This window comes from Pogonomyrmex barbatus, unplaced genomic scaffold (genome assembly GCF_055798465.1).
Source record: "Pogonomyrmex barbatus isolate J1 unplaced genomic scaffold, ASM5579846v1 scaffold3, whole genome shotgun sequence".
NCBI lineage: Eukaryota > Metazoa > Arthropoda > Insecta > Hymenoptera > Formicidae > Pogonomyrmex > Pogonomyrmex barbatus.
The window spans coordinates 9,254,510-9,260,057 of NW_028297127.1; the positions used below are offsets into that span (position 1 = coordinate 9,254,510).

Genomic DNA, 5,548 nt, shown 5'->3' on the forward strand with positions numbered 1-5,548 from the left:
CATTCTATTAATCGTACGAGATCTTTCCTTGATAATAAAAATTAAGTTTCTTTACCAAAAACGACCGACGAATGTACGTCTACAGCAAAGCATTATAGCGATTCTTTATCATTGACCCAGTGCCGAAACATAAACAATGCGTTCGACTCGAGATCATGTTTCCACGCCTGATTCTTGAGAGAGCAGCTGTTCGTCCTTCCGAGCCTATCCAATTCTCATTCATTTAAATCTCTAATTCTTAATTTTACAATTTACTCTGGGTTACGTAACAATACCATTAAGCAATAATTCTCTATTTGTATTTAAAATTGTTTCTGTAATGTCTTTATGCAAACCTATGTGCACATATTCACGTGGTATATGACATTTACTTTGTTGCGAGGAGTATTCATTAATGTTTTTGATTGAGCTGATAAAGTTTTTGAAAACAAGATTTTAAATAATGTAACAACTCAGTCATAGTTATATGAGAAATATTATTTCTCAATTTCCAATTTCTTAAAAATTTTTTTATATTATCGATCTCTTTATTTTTTTCTATGGGACACTCCATGTCGTATATCACATCTTCATATTCAGGAAGATATGATGTCACTACTGTATATCATCTGTATTGTCAAATCATTCAATATCTGAATCAACTGAATCATCGAATCTAGACAATTTATATCAATATGACAGTTTTCGTCAAACATATCTAGCACGTTTTCGAATTTATTGTCACATTGATTGACGTTGACGTTCTGATGCTGTAAAGACTCTTCAAGTGAATCCTGTTTAGAAGAAACGCATGGTTTTTTAATGATTCAGTTGTGACATAGCATAATAGCGCATATTATTACAAAATATAGTGTATAATACTTAAGAAATATTACAATATAATAATATAATATTATAATATCTGAAATTTATAATATCTGAAATATGTTCTGTTATAATAATTATAAATATATAAAATGACATTAATTTATATGAATTTTTTATTTTGTGTTAAATAATTGAAAAAAAACATTAATAATCATGTTATTCTTTTATTGAAAAATAAAAATGTATGAATAGTTTATAAACAATACGAATAATTTTAATATAATTTATTTTTTAAAACAACACGTCTTTTAAGGGCAAAATAAATTATTTAAAGGATAAAATAAATTGTTTCATACATAATACATATAAATTTTCAATTTAATAACATTATAAAAATAATATCCTTTTTTGTTCCTTCATTTGTATCATTATCATCATCATTGTTTATAAACTACACTGAGAAATATGGCTATTTTTCGGCAAGCAGGATCTTGGTTGCTAGATTGTTCTAAATGAAATAAATGCAAACAGTCATATCACCAACTACGCATCATTACAAGTGGTCTTCCAACGTAGTAGTTTTCTATAACAATTCGATAATATTTTTGATATCGATTAAAATCCCCTTTTATTATAAATTATTATTATTAATCATTCGTTTTAAAAATAAAATCTTAACTTAATGAGGAGTTGCATTACTAATGCGAAGTATAGTAACAAAAACCAGTCTTTATTTCAACAAGTACAAAAGCGTAGAGATTACTGATATGCTGCGCATTCCTCAAAAGGCTATCAAGAAGTGGGCGAGCTCCTCGCACACGGAGCGGAAGACGACGTGTCAAGATGACGTTGTCAAGATGACGGCAGTGTCACTGGCCGAGTGCAACCCTTATTCCGTCGAGGCTGCAACTGCTGCTTGCGACGTCACTGATGTTGCGCAAGCAGAGCCGCCACAATAGTTTCAAAAATATATAAATTTCACAAATAACGCACAATACAAATTAGAAAGCTTCTAAGCGGGGAAAATGGTGAATTCGGGTTGTGATCCATTTGCTGCTATAAATACTTCAAATTATTTGATTAACCAATCAAAACAAAGAATTTTATGAATTGGCCAATTAAAAAATGCTTTAAAGCATTTGTAACACTAACCCTGTTTTTTTTAATTGAACTGGCTGTCTTAGTTCAATATTAATCTTTCTTTCTTACACTGAAAGAAGAAAGATAAATTTTGAACTAGTGCAAGCTAAAAACAGATCCACTAAGTAGACCCTCGACCACGTGACACCAGCGTCCAATCCGAGTGTCGACAAATATTGACGAATGTCGATAAATAGACAACTGCTCGAATCAATTCGAAGCAGTGCTGTCAGAAATGGGCTGTTGCAACATGAAAAAACCGAGATTGACGCGAATCATACACAGAAGACAAGCCATGTATGTACATGTACATGGTTTGTTTTTCGTGGGCGTGTTCTCAATCTCGATTTTTTCATGTGTCTATTTCCTGCGGTCTATTTCTTTATATGTCACGGCCCTGAGCATTAGTTCGAAGTTCGAAGTTCAAAGTCTGTCCAAAACAGCCATTCGTTGACATTCATTGATGCTTAGCTACTGCCCGAAATACAAAAATTTCGGCTGATACCTTACATTTAGCAAAATTAAATCAATCTGCATTATGAGTGTCGTAAGTAAGTACCTGAAGTAAGTATTATATTAAGTGTACAAAAAAGTTCTGAGCTTTAGATTTCATACAACCGAAATAACAATTTAAATTTTATATATCTTCCTGCCCTTTTGCGGTTTTAAAGCAATTTCTGATACTTATCAATATCTTCTTCATTTTCAATATTGGAATCTGATTTACTTTTTTTCAATATGATCCATTTTTTTCATTACATTAGATATAGGTATAGCTTTTGAAGTTCGTGGTTTGGGATATATTAATTGTAGAGATTTATTTTTCTTTGACAATTTTGCAACAGAAGCATCATCATTTTCAGAAGTAGTAAATATTTTCTTATTGCTTAATTTTCTTTTACGTTTGTTTTCTTCTTCATCTGAAGTAGTATTATGTCGAATACTTTCTCTGCTCATTTTTCCTTTTCTCGAGTTTTTCGATTTCTCCTTTTATAAGTCTCTTTCGACCAAAGATAATTATTTATTATAACTATATTTATATTTTAATAAATTTATAGACATATACATTTATAGATATAATTATAGATATATTTTGATGAAAAAGTAAATTTTTTTTCAAATTCACAGAGAAGAAAACGTCCATATATAAATATACATAAAATATGGCCATATATAATTTTACATATTTATTGATACATAGTAATGTATATAATATTCACTGACTATCTTAATTGTTTTGATTATTGTCATCATATATGAATACGTATCAGACGTAATTATTTATTATTTAGAAGCATGAAAAATATTTATTACTTGAGTACAGTGAAGAAATTTAATTTTGCATTACATAATTAGAATATATTAATTTTTAATGTTACAATTGTATAAAAAAACCTAGAAAAATAAGTTTATATATAATCATATAGGTTATATATAATCATACATATTTAAATACAATACAATTATAAATAATATATGATTATACGTAATTATGGTATATAAATATATAAATAATCATATATGATTATATACAATATAATTCTATATAATTATATATACAATATTATATACAATATAATTCTATATAATTATATGAAATACTTAGAAGTATTTTATGTAAAATCAATGTATTGTTACATAAAATACTTCTGGTAAGTGATCCCACATAGAACATAATCTCCAGTGGATGTCCACTGAACTTCAAAGCACCATCAAACTTCCATCGAACGTCTATCTCCACGATGGAAATCAGATAGACATCCATTAAAGGTCCAGAACCTTTACAGTGGACGGTGCTCTAGGATTCCACCATGGATGTTCATTAGTCATCCAACAAACCTTCACGATGGATGGTGCTCTAGAATTCCACGTCCATTAGCCGTCCAGCTAAATTCCGTGGTAAATGATCCCCTAGAATTCCACCGTAAACGTCCATTAGCCGTCCAGCGAATCTTTATGGTGGATGGTCTCACATGGAACATGACATCCATTAGAGATCCATATAACCTCCACGGTCTCCATGCGACATCTCCATGGTGAAAGTCAGATAAGTGGAAATCTATACCTTTAATGGAGATCTATACTTCTATCCTCTTTCCATGATGGAGCTCTAATGGAGCTCTATCAAACTTCCATTAAACGTCTTATGTATAAACAAATTACAGATATTTCATGAAACTTTCATGAATCATATACAAAGCTTAATTGGAGGTTTTAGATCTTTTGTAGATAATTACTTTATGATAAAAATTAAGAATATACTTATAAATAAATTAAAAATTTATTGCATATATCTTATTTATTCGTATTTGATTGTACGAGGGTAGTCTAAAAAGTTTTGAGCCTAACATAGAAATAAGTATTTTTTCGGTCAAATATAGTTTTATTTTTCAACATAATCTCCTTTTAAGTCGATACACTTTTCCCATCGATACTCTAACTTCTTTAACCTCTCCAAATAGTAGTTGACGTCTTGCTCCGCAAAATAGGTGTTTACGTATGCGATGACCTCCTCGTTCGATGAAAATCTCTGTCCTCCAAACGAAACTTTAAGCTTAGGAAACAGGAAAAAATCGCTGGGAGCCAGATCTGGTGAATACGATGGGTGGTCAACGAATTCGAAGTGCAGCTCGTGAATTTTGGCCATGGCGACCGCCGAAGTGTGAGCAGGTGCGTTGTTTTGATGGAACAGCACTTTCTTCTTCAAATGCGGCCGTTTTTTTCCAATTTCTGCCTTCAGCTTATCAAGTAATGATGCGTAATACGCTCCCGTTATTATTTTATCTTTTTCAAGATAGTCGATACACACAATTTCGTGACTATCCCAAAAAACAGTCGCCATTACCTTCCCAGCTGATGGAACCGTCTTCACCTTTTTCGGAGCAGGTTCACCCTTTGCAGTCCACTGTTTTGACTTCTTTTGTCTCTGGAGTGTAGTGGTGGATCCAAGTTTCATTTATAGTTATGAATCGACGCAAAAAATCTGACTCGTTTCGCTTGAACCGCTCCAACAGGGCCTTGGAAATGTTCATTCGAATTCGTTTTTGGTCCAAAGTGAGCAAGCGCGGCACCCAACGCGCGGATAGCTTGCGCATATCCAATTCTTCAGTCAATATATGACAAACGTGTTCTTTCGATATGCCCATAGCCTCTGCTATCTCTCTAACCTTGATTCGACGGTCGTCCACTACCATTTGGTGAACATTTTCGATGTTATCAGCGATGATCGTAGTTTTTGGCCGTCCCGAATGCTCATCATCAGCCAAGCTGGTACGACCATGTTTAAATTCAGCTGCCCATTTTTTTACGGTGGCAGAAAATGATAGGGCAGAATCTCCGTAAACAGCGTCCAACTCGATTTTAATTTGCGCAGACGTATTGCCTTTCAAATGTAAGAATTTAATCACGGCATGATATTCAATTTTTTTCATTTTTACAAAAACACTTTATACTCCGTTCATATTGTTAATTCTTAATTCTCAATTCTCAATTTACTTTGAGCTGGACATAACATATAATATAATCTTAAATATCCATTATCAGAATTAATTTTTTTTACAGAAATTGATACTTTATTCCTGTTCACAAAATACTATGAAAA

General features: G+C 31.9%; 1 pseudogene; it reads right to left on the reverse strand.

Moving 5' to 3' along the window:
• Positions 1-261: 261 nt before the first annotated feature.
• LOC148936023 (uncharacterized) lies at positions 262-820 on the reverse strand (annotated as a pseudogene).
• Positions 821-5,548: the final 4,728 nt, after the last annotated feature.